The sequence below is a fragment of the Choloepus didactylus genome (genome assembly GCF_015220235.1).
Source record: "Choloepus didactylus isolate mChoDid1 chromosome 11 unlocalized genomic scaffold, mChoDid1.pri SUPER_11_unloc1, whole genome shotgun sequence".
Classification (NCBI taxonomy): domain Eukaryota; kingdom Metazoa; phylum Chordata; class Mammalia; order Pilosa; family Megalonychidae; genus Choloepus; species Choloepus didactylus.
The window spans coordinates 3,185,739-3,200,924 of record NW_023637577.1 but is presented as its reverse complement, the minus strand read 5'-3'; the positions used below and the strand labels follow the sequence as shown (position 1 = coordinate 3,200,924).

Sequence of the window (15,186 nt, the reverse complement as noted above, 5' to 3'; positions counted from 1 at the left end):
TTTTTAAGACAAAGCCACTATAAAACAATCTCCTAAGAAAAAAAATTCCTTTAACTATGTCATGGGCTGCTACCTGTATGGTTTAAAATTGTCTTTTACTGTTGCATAATTACTGCTGCAAAAAACAAACTTTTATATGACAATGTTTAAAAAAAGCAATGTGCTTATCTCAAGAACCTAGGTCACTTACGTAGAAAACAGATGAAAATTCACAAAAATTAAGTATGAAAGATGAGGTTATAGGAACTCAGCCATCATTAGGCCTCCCTCTCCTTATCCTAAAAATTGAAGGTACGTAACAGGACATAACATAAATTAAATACAGGAAGAGACAGCAGGATGAGACACAGAAGGGGCTGGACTGTGGTTGAATTGCATAAAGCAAATACCCACACCTGGGTCAAGTTGGCAACTCATCCAACCCTGGTTGTTTCTGATTCTGCAGACGTGGGATGGGATCCAGGCCTCTCTGGTCTTTCTAATAGTCCTTCAGGTGATTCTGGTGGGCAACCAGAAGAATCACTTCTTCCAATAGCCAGAAGAAAAACCTTTTAGTTGCATAATCTGTGATGACATTAAGGCTCAGTAAAAAAATAAAAAATAAAAAATAAAAAAATTCCTCTCGGTTCTTAGATCAGACAGAAATTTTGCCAAAAGTATTAACAAGTTAACACCTGGATTATATAAAGCGTGAAAGTGTGATGTTCTGGATAGCATCCTTTAAAACCTGCAGACAATTTTTAGGGGCTTTTTCTTATAAGGGTATTCAATAAGCAGAAACATCATCTCAAACTACAATAATGTAAAACTAAGTGTTTATTTTGTGTATATGGTAGTTCTTAGATCCCGTAACCATTCAACAGTATCTATTCAGTTTAAAAGTTGCTTTTAAGAGGCGCCGCGCTCCTCGTCCGAGGCGAGGGCAGGGCGAGCCGAACCTCCGCAGCCCCAGCGAAGTTTGGCGGCGCCGTCTGGGTTGCTGTTGCCCGCACCATGTCCGCCGCCGCCTACATGGACTTCGTGGCTGCCCAGTGTCTGGTTTCCATTTCGAACCGCGCTGCGGTGCCGGAGCTTGGCTGCGCTCCGGGCCCGAGCGGCTGCGACTACGTGAGCGAGAGGTGACCAAGGAGCACGGCGAACCGGGGGACACCTGGAGGGATTACTGCACGCTGGTCACCATCGCCAAAAGCTTGTTGGGCCTGAACAAGTACCGACCCACCCAGACCCCCTCGGTGTGCAGCGACAGTCGAGAGAGTCCGGATGAGCGTATAGGATCCGACAGCGACGTGACCACCGAATCTGGGTCGAGTCCCTCCCGCAGCCCCGAGGAGAGACAGGATCCTGGCAGCGCGCCCAGCCCGCGCTCCCTCCTCCACCCTGGAGTGGCTGCGAAGGGGAAACAGGCCTCCGAAAAGAGGCCCAAGTGCCCCTACAGTGGCTGTGGGAGAGTCTATGGAAAATCCTCCCATCTCAAAGCCCATTACAGAGTGCATGCAGGGGGACGGCCCTTTCCCTGCACCTGGCCAGATGCCTTAACAAGCTCTCGCGCTCCGGCGAGCTGACCCGCCGCTACCGGACCCACCCCGGGGAGCAGCAGTTCCGCTGCCCGCTGTGCGAGAAGCGCTTCAAGAGGCGCGACCACCTAAGGAAGCAGGAGCGGCGCCACACCGACTTCCACCCCAGCAAGATCAAGCGGTCGAAAAAGGTGCCGGCCAGCCCCTTGTGAGGTGCTACCCGCGGGTGTCAGGGAGGGATGGACCCCGCAAAGACAGAACTTCTCCCAGGAAACAGACAGACCTGTGGAAACTAAGCCCCGGACCAGGCGCACTCACAGCACAGGAAGTCACTGCTCTTTGGTCAATTCAGATTTTCCTCTCCCCGTATTGTTTTTAAAAAGCACATTGTAGCCCAAGATCAAAGTCAATACTTGGTCCCCTTGCAGAGGAAACTATTGGAAGCGGTCTCTGACTGCTGGAGGGAAGGCAAATGCTTTCTCCCCCTCCTCCTTTATTTTTCAGGATTGAGAGCGGTGGGAGGGCTCGAGGCCATGGCTGGGGTCGAATTTTAAAGATTCAACACTGGTATACGTAAGTCTGACTGGGTGAGTTGGCCTGTGGTGTCACACAGTGATTCTGGCCCTTTATGCTTGCTTTCTCTCAGAACTTTTTTCTTACCTACTGATGTAATGACGAGTGTCCTCCAGTTTCCTTAGCAAAAACCACTCTCTTGAATCACCTTACCTTTTGAGATACAAACGCTATAGCACAGCTGACTTTTTGCAAGCAAGAGCACATCTACTCCAGCATGATCTGTTATCTAAAGACATGAAAACAAAGTTACTTATAGTGAATGGGTATGCAGAGTCTGAATTTATACTAATCAAGACAAACCTTGGAAAGGTTACACTAAGTACAGAACTTTTAAACCTTGCTTTGTATGAATTGTACTTTTCTGAACATAAGCTGCACTTTCATTTCCTAATGCAGAGGATGAATAAGTTAAATACGGATAAAAGCAGACATTCTGTTTAGCACCACATTCTAATCTGCTTATTTTATAGTATACATATTTCCCTAAGAAATCGTGGCAGAGATGTGAAGGCAGAATACACATAGCAGAAGCTGAAGGAGAAGGAGGGTAGTATTTTAGGGGACAGGGTTTTTACTCCATTGGGTTTTATTTGAATGGGTGCATGACAGGTATGAGCTCTGGAAACAGCTTTTTTAAATTTTTTTTAACTTTTAGGAAAAGTTTGTTGGACTCCTTCCCATGTTCCTACAAAACTCCCACTAACAAGTGCAAGAGTTATGTAAAAGGAAAAGGGAGCACCAAAATGTGAAAACTAAACTCCTGTAAGTAGTGAAAGACGGTGGAAAATACCACAGTAATTTCAGAGGCAACTCTGCATCATAGTCCCTTTTGGAGAATGGAGGCAAATGGAATATGCATGAATGAAAACACATCACCATGTCTTACATCAGAGCCTCACCCACTATTATATCTTGTATCTAGGGCTCTACAATGGCCTAAACCACTACATCCATAATTTGCCATTTATTGAAAACTTGGTTTTTGGCCTTTATGCAGCCAGAAAAATGAACTGAGTTTTCATGGTTAAAAAGCCTCCAATGCGGAGAGTCAGCAGCGATTGTTGAGGAAATGTTTACATTTTTTCCTTCAGATTTAAGGCTGTCTGATGTTTTTATCTGATATTGAAAACAGGGAGCTATGGTGCACTCTAGCTTATACATGTGCTATAAAATGTGTTGTGTAAATTTAGACACCTACAAGTGAACTCATAATTTCACCTGACAAATGCTCATTTCCAGGTCAGAAGCAGCGTGGGCTTGTGGAGCAGGCACGGCTGACTTGACTTCCAATACAACAGCCATCACTAGCACGGTATTTTTTTTTTTTAAACAAATGTAGTTGTATTAGTGGTTCTCTGAAGAGAGCTGCTTTTAATATTAGGGACTGCGAGCAGTCCATGGGATAAAAAGGAAAGTGTTTTCTCATGGGAAAACATGTCAGAAAAATGAACACTTTCTACCTCTGTTTCAGATTTTTGAAACACTTATTTTAAAACAGATTTTAATTTCTGTGTCCAAAAGAAGTTTTAATGACATCTGTTCTTCCATATGAGATAGGTGGGCTGCCTATTTCTTACTGAACTCATGGGATGATTCTGCTTATGATACTCTGCACTCTGCTTTCAATGAGTGAAAGTTTGGGGTTGCCTAGCAACTCACTAGCTTGGAAAAACTCATCTTTCCCTCACAGAAACAAAGAACAACCAAGTCAGTGAAAGACAATCTTTATAGTTTCAGAAGTAAATCTATATGTGGCTTTTGTTGAGCACTTAGATGGATATAAATGCAGCAACTTGTTTTAAAAAAAATGTACAATTTACTTCCCCAAAAAGTTGCTTCTTGTCTTTTCAAGTCATTGAAAAACACGCGTTTGATATTCTCTTATATGTCATAGTAACATAACGTATAAACTCAAGGCTTTTTATTCTTTGTGATAAATCCTGTTTTAAAACATGACAAAACAGGAGCCAGCGTTCTGATTAGATTTCTATAACAAGATACGGTTCAAATGGGGACTACTAGGGTTCACTGAACACTAAAACTATGAAGCAATTACTTTTTATATTAAAAAGACCATGGATTTAACTTAGGAAATCCAAATGCAGGATAGTAATTTTTGTTTACTTTTTTAACCAAACTGAACTTTTGAAAGACTATTGCAGGTGTTTAAAAAAGAAGAAAAGTTGTTTTATCTAATATTGTAAGTAGTTGTCATATTCTGGAAAATTTAATAGTTTTAGAGTTACGATAACTCCTCTCCTTGGTTAGGGAAGAAGAAAGCCCTTCACCATTGTGGAATGATGCTCCAGCTTTAAGGTCTAACTCTACATCATGCTTCTTGTGAGAATTATATTTGGTAGTTATAATTACAGAAAACAATTAGTTGTCAGTTTGCTGATAGATTTAACATAGTACTCATCACTCTGGGTAGATTGAGATGTTCTTTCACAACAGATAAATGATCTGTAACACTGTAAGATACCGACCTTTACAACTGTTTAATCAGTTTTATTTTTGTACAGTATTAGTGACCTAAGTTATTTTGCTATCCTGGTTAGTAAATCAAATGAAATTATAAAAGAGGATTCTGACAGTAGGTATTTTGTACATATGCATATTTGTTGTCCAAATAAAAATAATAAATGATAAAAAAGTTGCTTTTAAGAGCTGCCAACCACCATTCTGACTTTCCTAAAAGTTTGTCACTATAAGCCTTAATTGTAATGATAAAGATTGGCTAACCAATGAACAACCTTTATCTTTTTTAAAAAAAATATATTATAAAGCAATATAAAAACATTAAAGAATATTTGGAAAATGATAAAACACAGGAATACACCATATTCATTTAAAAACTATTGCCATTTTTATGCAAAATTTTAAAATTTGGTGAACTTTCAGTTTTATATCAAATACAAAATTTTTAAAAGTTAAATTTTTTAAAAGAATTTAAATATGGATTCCTTTGATTCCTAAGAAATTTGAACACATACATAATTTTTGTGTTTCTATGATTTCTTTGGTGATTTTTTTTTCTATTCATGGACTTTGCCCAATTTTATACTGGGGATTTCTCAAAAATCTGAATGTTCTCATTATATACTAAAAAATTTTTTTGCATATGTAAAATATTAATTGCATTTATTCTCCACCAATATGCTAGCTGCCATCACAGTTTGATTATTAGGCAAGAAGCTTTATCTGTTTATACATTTCTTTAAGGCATTTCTTTTGGTCTTTGTATTTGAGTCTAACTTGTAAATTCATTCATCCTTGCAAGCAGTTTGATTATTAGGTTTATCTATTTATTTAAGGCATTTCATTTGGCCTTTGTACTTTGAGTGTAATTTGTAAAATCATTCATCACTTAGGCCTTGACTACTATGCATTTTTACTGGTCTAGTTATCATAATTTTTAAAAATGTAAAATTTAAAAACATCTAGTATCTATTTTGCTCTTTTGTGAGAATATTGGGATTTTGTAAAACTCTCTGAGGCCAAAAAATAATAAATTTGTAATTTTAGATCATGTCAATTAACCCTAATTTCTTGTTTTTCAAAAAAGCAAACGCGTTTACCTGACAATGGAAGAAAGGCATGAAGGTCTTACTGGGGTGCATCACTTCTCTATCTGTTGATCTGAGGAAAAACTTGGGTGAATTCAATTTTCGCCCATGTTGTATGTATTAAATTTTGATATGAGGCCTGGGTAGAAAAAAAAAGAGGTGATGACCTGGGTTATTCTTAGTCAAAATTGTAATAACAGCAACATTTAACTTTTGGAACTTCACCTGTACTTTCTACCTTTTTCTTTCCAATTATAGCAGGTCCAGTAGCAGGTAGCCAGATATTTTGATTGTTGTTGTTTGTCTTTTATTGTGAATCTCTTGTCAAACTCAGCTCTGTTTCAAGGAGTGGCTAAAAAGGGGTTGACCATCTAACTTGGAAGCTGTTTGAGAGTGCCAAAAGCCTAAACAGGAAGGGACAGTGGACAATTAGCATAAATAGGGGTTTTCTCAGGCAACAAGGAGGAAAGATGACCCTTATTGTAAGCCATTCAGCCTCTGTTTAAAATAATCCATTATGTTTCCTCCCCCTTGGTGTTTGCATTTAAAGCATCACTTCTTATTGAGTAAATTACATTTTCTAAACTAAAGTCATTTGGAGAATCTTTAAAAAGGCAGAAAATTTTGATAAAAGCAAAGGGACCATCTTTCTTCCCAAAGTGGAACAAGAGCATGATCACTTTCTAAGCTATGTCCCAAGAGAGGCTGAACTGAGCTCTTCTCTTGTCTAATCTCACCCTTGGGACACATTCATCCATGGCATTTGGTGTATAGTGATGTGACACTTTGCTCAAATTTTGGAATCAGAAAACCTGATTTCACACCCTATCTTTATCAATTACAAGCTTCTGACTAACTAGCAAGCCACTCACATTTTCTATCCTATCTGTTCACAAGAATTTCCAAGAATTAAATAAGAAAGTAAGGGTAGACAAATTTCTTGGAGTAGGATATGGAGAATTTTCCTAAATCTCTTTAGATATTTTATGAAGTACATAAGGAGATGGCATACTACAAAAAAAAAAAAAAAAAGTCTTAGCTCCTGTATCTGATTTAGATACATTTCTAAATCCTATGATTGAATACTTTTTTTTTTAACAATGAGACCTTTGTGGAATCTTTCACTGAAACAGATTTTCTCAGACATAGCAACCTCAATATTCCCCAGTATTACCTTGATTTGAACCAACTTCCCAGTACATAAATCCAGAATCTGATATTTTAAACACCCTGTGAATGAGTGACATAAAGTCCTTCAAGTAACTTAATTCATGCATTACCTCTGAAATATGATTATCTGAATGTGTAATGAAGTGCTTATAGTTGAGCAAAAAAATCTTACAGAACCAAAGTATTAAGTAGAATCGCTAAGCATTTCACTTTGCTAATAAGTGTAGGGTGCTGAGAAACATGATCTCAGCCCTTCCAAACCTAGGGCTTTTCACATTCTGAAGTGAAGGAGCAAAGGAAGAGAAGCAGAGATGAGAGAAGTGAAGAGAAGGAAGGCACAGGCAGTCTGTGGATTTACACTGTGTACTGAGAAATAACAAACTGAACTGCAAGGCAACAAAAGTATCATTTGGGATTTTAGAATTGCATATCAGAGAGCACAGATTCAGGAAGCAACATAAATTGTATCCCTTCTTGGAGCTTCCAAGTAAGGGTTTGTACAAAAAAAGATCACATAAATTGCCTATGATTGGTGGATATTCTGGGCATTCCAGATATCCTTTGGGTTAGATAGTTTACTGATTTATCTTTTGTTTGTTTATGATGTCCTGATGTCCTTTGGGGTTTGAGGAACACTGAGGCCTGAGCCTGACCTGCCTGAGTTCTTAAATTCCTAATAAAGGTGGTGCAAGGAAAGTTGGCAGTACTTACAATACATAGGCTGCTAAGATCAAAAAGACCAAAAGACTTAAGTAGGAGAGCTTGCACCATGGTGGTGGGTTGTTCCTCCCATGTGAAAGGAAAATGGGCATAAGAATATCCATCTCTGGGGCCATATGCCCCTAACCTACAATTGCTCAGTTCCCAAGGTGACTTGCTCCTTGGTCTTACTTTCTTTTAATTCAGAAAAAGTAACCTTTTAATTTACAAACATTTACAGTAATTAGGCTTTCTCCAAATAAATCAAGCTGTGGGCTCCTGCACTCAATACTTTTCTCTTTTATTTTGCTCATAGTATTGTTCTGGAAGTGCCCCCTCCCTCATTTTTACATGGCCAATCCTTATGCATCCATCTCTTAAAGGATAAAGAATAATCAACCCCTCCTAAGGAAGTATTGCTTATTAAAATACTACATTTTAGTTCCTGCTCATTCACTTCAGTATTCAATTGGTGTAAAATCATCTTGTATTTCATATAATTTTTAATAGTTTCAGTGCTACAGTGTATTCAAAATAGACACTAAAACAACTAAAAATAAAAACAAACTGAAAGCCTTAAGTTACTCAAAGAGCAATTAAAACACTTTTTCTCTTTCCAATATTCTCACAAGTTCACATAATCTTCTCTGTGTGGAGGGGGCAGAGATGCCCAGACCACAAGCTTTTCTGTGCAGCTCTCTCCCTCTCAGTTATCTCTTGGCTCTTTATCAGGCAATGCAATTCACCTTTTCTTCTCCCAGGTGTGTGCATTGAGTGGGGATAGAATCCAGGTTTTCTGGAGTCTGAAGCTCATGTAATTTGAAGAACCTCTTTAAGAAAAAAATCTACAAAATCATAACTACATAATTAAGTACAAGAAAAAATATTGACTTAGAATGATCAGATAACACAAGAAATTACAAATTTTTAAAAGCTAACACATACCAAAAAGAAATCCAGAAAAAAACACAAACATAATCTTATTTAACTGCTTGACACACATAGCACTTTCACATTTTCCCAACACTGTTGGGCTGCATAGTCTGTGACTGGACTTTATAAGACAGTAACATCTAAGTGAGAATAGAAAAATAATCCAATCCTTCTACTATGGTTGGCTGAGATAGGTTTGGTATTATTATTATTTGTTAGAAAAGTAAAGTTTATTTCTACATATACTACTTTTTTAGGATTGGAGCCCAAATAGAGAAAACAACTATGAAATTACTTTGATATGTGAACTAACATAGCCTGGGCTTCCCAGAAAGTGGATGTTAGAAAATACTCAGTTGCAAATATTTTCTTGAGAAGTATGATCCAGGTACCTGGACTGAAGGACAGGTAGTGGTGAGGGCTAACAAATTTTGGCTAAATTTATTATCTACTGCTTCATCATGGAATCATGATGAGATGGATATAAATTCTTAGAATATATGGTGTGCACAGATTATATTGCTTTGCTATTGTCTAGTGCAATTGGAAATAATCAGAAAACTGGAATAATTCTGTTGCTTTATATAAGAATTCTCTTTGGATTTGGAGTATTAGACATATAGCAAAATAAAATGTAGAATCAGATGAATTGAGTTCTCTTGTCCATCTTATTAAATAATTCTATGATTCTAGACCCTTTCTTGTAACTCTCTGAGTCTCAGTTTCTTTTTTTATTAAACAAAACATCAAGGCTGCTCTAAAGATCCCACAGGTGAAAATGTGGTATGCAATGTAAAGTAGAAAAGCAATGTTATACACATACAGGTGTACCTCATTTTATTGCACTTCACTTATTGCATTTCACAGATATTGCATTTTTACAAGTTGAACCATTGTGGCAGCCCTATGGTCTATTGTCACCATTTCTTCAACAGACTGTTTCACTTCATGTCTCTGTGTCATATTTTAGTAGTTCTTGCAAGCTTTCAAACTTTTGCATTATATTACATTTGTTATGGTGATCTGTGATCAGTGATTTTTGCTGTTTCCCTCCTAATTGCTTTGAGGTATCATGAACTGCACCCATATGTTGATGAACTTAATTGATCTATGCTGTATGTGTTCTGACTGCTCCAATGACCAGCTCTGCCCGTCTCCCTCTCCTCAGGCCTCCCTTTTCCTGAGACCCAACAATATTAAAATTGGGCCAGTTGTTAAACCTGCAATGGCCTCTAACTGTTCAAGTGAAAAGAAGATTCATAGCTCTCACTTTAAATCAAAAGCTATAAATGACTAAGCTTAATGAGGAAGGCATGTCAAAAGTGAAGACAGGCCAAAACTAGGGCTCTTGCACCATACAGTTAGCCAAGCTGTGAATGAAAATTAAAAGTTATTGAAGGAAATGAATAGAGCTATTCCAGTGAAGATACAAATGACAAGAAAGCAAAACAGCTTTATTGCTAATATGGGGAAACTTTTAATGGTTTGGATAGAAGATCAAACCAGCTACAATATTGCCTTAAGCCAAAACCTAATCCAGAGCAAGGCCCTGGCTCCCTTCAGTTCTGTGAAGACTGAGAGAGGTGAAGAAGCTGCTGCCTCAGCATCCATCTCACTATGGCTTAGTGACTTGCTCCAACCCTGACCTTTGGCCTAGTTAATAAGCAGCTTTCCAGCCCTGGGGCATAAACTCCCCCAGAGCCCAATCCTGGATGTATGCCCACTGCCCACACCACCCTCCATCCTCAACCAAAACCCACAGCTGGCCCCAGATGATAAGTTCACCTCCCACACCTTCCAATCCCCACTTGCTTCCTCTGTACACAGGCATTGGCTTCAAACTAACCAATCCTTGACTTCCACAGAAAATCCAACCTCAACCCCTGGGTCACCGTAAAGGCACTCACCTGTGGGTCCCTCTTGCTCTGACTGTGTTCTCCCCATCTACTTTTTTCTTATAAGTTTTCCTCTTCTAACTCAAATCCTCTTCCATGACTACCAAATTTGCTAATGATTTGAGTTCAATTCTTTTAATGTCACCTGTTATGGGGCTGGTATTCCAAACCAGCATAATATTGACATGCTGATATTGCCATTTTATCCAACTTCATAGCATAATTTTCAAATTTCAGACTCTGCTTTTGTTTCTTCCACTAATTTCTAAATTCCCTGCAATTGAGAGAAAATTTTTGATTTACTAATAGCTTTTCAATAAAAAATTTAAATATTAATTATGTATGATGTTTTTCCCCTTTAGAAACAAAAATGTGAGTATTCAGGTAAAGAAATATGATCACAATATTATCATTGTTTTAATAAGAGATTATGAAAAGTCTGCCTAACTGCAGTCACGTAGAATTTTATGTCTACCAAAAGCCAGATAACCTGGGGGACATGTGTCCTATTGAAGGCTCAGACTGAGGGTGTGTGTGACCTTGTGCATTGCTTTAGGGAGGAGCTACAAGTAACGATTGCTTACTTTGGGATGCTTTGAATACAAACCACAAAAACAAGCATATTTCTAATTGTATCACTAAATCCTATTAATAATAAAAAGACGGCATAAAAATTCATTCAGTTTAAAAATCACCAGGCATTGCTGAAACACTTTTATAATGAATATTATAATTGTGCAGAAAGAAATAGAGAATCAGATAAGAAAAACCTAGGTACACAGAACCTTCTTTTATTGAAATCTGACAATTTAAATATTTCCTAGAATTTTTAAAGATGAGATATATAACGTCACAGAAGACAATTTCACCTCTTGAATTTTAAAGGTAACTTAAAAGATAGGATCCCACTCATAGCATATAACTTATACAATTTCTTTTTTGGAATCCAGTATATACAATATTAATAAATACTGGAGTATCCCCAAAGTACAGAAAGTTAGAGCACAACATAACAACAAATGTTTATAAGAAATACTCAGATTTATCACCTATTATATTGTCTTGCCTTTTCATCAATAATTTTCCTAAGTATTTGAATTTGATATGCTAAGATAAAATTCAAATTTTATATTGTAGGTTACTTTAATCTATAATTTTTATTGTCCCAGTCTCTGTAAGTTTTGCTTTTACCCTTTTCTCTTTGCAGTTGACAATTTTTTTTCTCCTAGTGCTCCAAAAACTAGTTCAAGAGTTTGGATACACAACTTCACATGTTATTTTAGATATTCTTCCATAACTAAACCAATTACCAAACCAATAACTAAACCAATTTAGTTATTCTTCAATAGATTTTTCTTTACTTTTCATAACTGACAGAATCACAAAGAGAAAATTCATCATGGAATGATTCCAAAATGAATCATTTAAAGATGAAGTGTTCTCAGGCAATTTAAACTAATAGGCAATATTGGAAAATAATTCAGAAGGGGATTTGGCCTTAGAGATCTTAATTGTTGCTATGAATCCCTCATGGGGGAAAACATGGGCTGGTGCAGAATCAGTACAGAAAAATGGAATTACAAAAAGAGACCAGACAAACATTTAGGTAGTACGGTAGTGACAGCATCACAAAGCATTGAACAAGGAGAGTAGCATTAAAAGATGATACCATAATTTCCTCACAGCAAAATTAACATATGGAAATATTTCCTTATGCCATTAATTCAGATAAATTAAAGCTTTATGGGATAACAGATATAGGCAGATGCAAAGTTAGTAGAATGCTTTTGTTCTCCCCAAAGACACTGTCCAGCTATAAGTGTCATACAACCCTCTTTTTTGAGTGACTACTGCTTTTTGATAAATGGAGAAGCGTAGCTGACTAAAACCATAGATTAGCAGACATTTTGCTGGTTTGAATTTCATCAGTAAGAATGAAACCTTCTCTTCCTCTCTGGAGAACTTGATCAATTTGATGCAGAGAATGAGCCTCAGTCTCCTGCCTTTGGGCAGATAAGGGATTTCTGTTCAGATGTTCATATCTTTTCTTAACTTTGCTTTTTCCAAGGAAACAGGACCCAGGTCCTATTTTTTGTCCAGACCTAATGTCTACCCACTTTAGATACAGCCTGACTTAGTTTTGAGCCTATCAAACATCACTTCATTTATATTATCTAAATTCCACCATTACCTAAATCCTATAATTCTCTTTTCCTCTTTTGGTGAGATGCCCTACTGATCTTCTGTGTGCCATCTCCCTTATGGAAATGGGTTCCTACACCTTATTTTCTCAGACTTCCTGTGGTGATATCAGGTTGGGCAAAGACAATATATGTGTAAAATAAGTAAAACATTGATAGAAGATTTTATTAGGGAATACATTAATGGTTTTTACAAGTAAACAAAAAGCAAAATCATATAAAAACATGAATAAATGTAAACTGATCAAAGTAATTGTTCCTAAATTTGTAAAATACCCCATAAAACAGAATAATACCAAATGAGATTCTGAGAAATCTTTGCATTATACATAAGAAACAACAGTCTAGAATTAAGAATTGATGAATGTCTACTAAACATAAAAATATGAGAGCACCAACTGAAATATGGACACAGCATATGGAAGGTGAATTTACAGATGGGAAATAGTGAATTGTATATCTATTAACTATTTATCAGTCTAACTACATAGAGGTTTGTCTTAATTAAAAATCTGAGAAAATAAAAGTTAATAGCATATCAAGTTGCCTTTTTTATTTTAGTATTCAAAGGGGTGCATATTTTTAAAAATATTCTGAATATATTAAATACTCAAGTGGAACTAAAAAAAAATATGTAATACACTTTTATCCGCTACTCTTAGGAATGAAAATCAGTATATATACCTAAAAGAACAATTTGACCATATTATAGAACTGAAAATGGTGAATATCATTAACCAACATTATTTCCTTTTGCACAGGAAGAACAGTGAAAAATATTCAGTATAGTTATTTGAAGTCTGTAAAAGAAGAATAATTGGAAACAATATGATGTCCATCATGGGGTGACTATAACATGGATAGATCTCAAACACATATTTCTGAATGAAAGATAGAATTGCAGAAATATACCTATATAATGAATCCATTTGTTTAAATTTAAAACACACACTTATAAGAGGAAAATCATAGCTTCCACGATTAAACTTTTTATTGTTTTTTTTTTCTTTCTTTTTTGTTTGTTTTGAAGTAATGAGAATGTTCTAAAATTATGGTGGTGAATTTACAATTCTGTGTTTTCACTAACAGCCGTTGATTGTACACTTTGGATCAATTGTATGGAGTGTGAATATTTGTCCATAAAACTTTAAAAAAAAACTTTCCATGTTCAGAAATAGATTGTGGTGATGAATGCATAACTATATGATGGTACTGTGACCAGTGGATTGTACACCATAGATGACTGCATGGTATATGAATATATTTCAATAAAACTGAATTTAATTAAAAAAAACTATCTATTGCCTGAGACCCATTGATTTGGGGAAATTCTATTTTATTTTAGATTAAAGAAATGTTAAGCATGAAATCCACATGCCTATATAAGTATGTGTTCTAGTCTTTTTCAAACAACAGAAAGCCTGTTATCATTAATTGAATTGGCCTCTTGCTTCTCTGAACTGAATAAAATATCTGTGCTGTTGTCATTTAAAGACAGTTTTTCTCAGAAGTCTCCAGAAGGTGGCCTTCATGTCCCTGTTCTTCAGGCTATAGATGATGGGGTTCAGGGTGGGTGGCACGATGCTGTAGAAGACAGACACTAGTAGATCCCAAACAGAAGAGGACTCTGACATTGGCTTTAGGGAAGCAATGGACCCTGTACTGAGGAAAACAGTGACAACCACGAGGTGAGGCATACAGGTGGAGAAGGCTTTTGACCTTCCTTCCACCAATGGGATCCTCAGTACCGTGGAAAAGATTTGGATATAGGAAATTATGATGGAAATAAAACACATGAAAGCCAAGGATGTTGTGACAATTATAGCTCCAATCTCAGCAACGTACTTCTCCAAGCAGGCAAGTTTGAGTAATGAGGGAATCTCACAGAAGAACTGATGGACAAAATTCAACCCACAAAATGGTAATGAGAAGGTCACAGCTGTGTTCAAGGACCCAGAGATAACCCCACTGAGCCATGAAGCAGCCACCATCTGTTCACAGGACCCTCTTCTCATGATGACCTGATAATAAAGTGGGTGGCAAATGGCTACATATCGGTCATAGGACATCACTGTCAGCAAGGCCAGCTCTGCACAAACAAACAAAGCAACCAAAAAGGCCTGTGCTACACACCCCATGAAAGATATGGAACTGTTCTGGGTCAGGGAATGGATGATGGCCTTAGGAACTGACAGAGATGAAGCAAAGATCTAACAATGATAGGGTCCTCAGAAAGAAGTACATGGGACTGTGGAGGCTGTGGTCCAAGATGGTAAGTGTAATGGTGAGAAAGTTGCCAATCAGAGATGCCAAGTACATGATCAAGAACAGCACAGCATGGAGGATTTGCTGCTCCCAGATATCTGAAAATCCCATGAGGATGAATTCAGTCAACAACTTGGTGGAATTGGCCATGACATTACTCTCCACAAGCTGGGCAAAAGGAAAGAAATTGTGAGATTGTTTTTCTGCAACTAAATATTGTGGAACATTATAGTTTGAAACTTGTTTATTTCTGTTGAATTTCATAAATCAAAATTGCTGTATGAACACAAATTAACCAATATCTCTTAGTTTTACAATTTTACTTATGCATATTTGTAAACTGCCAAGAGTTTGAAACAAAGTGGGA

The 15,186-nt window shown here is 37.0% G+C and overlaps 2 pseudogenes; one reads left to right on the top strand and one right to left on the bottom strand.

Moving 5' to 3' along the window:
- The first annotated feature begins 993 nt into the window (after positions 1-993).
- Positions 994-1,726, top strand: LOC119524485 (annotated as a pseudogene).
- Positions 1,727-14,038: 12,312 nt separating this feature from the next.
- LOC119524394 lies at positions 14,039-14,969 on the bottom strand (annotated as a pseudogene).
- Positions 14,970-15,186: the final 217 nt, after the last annotated feature.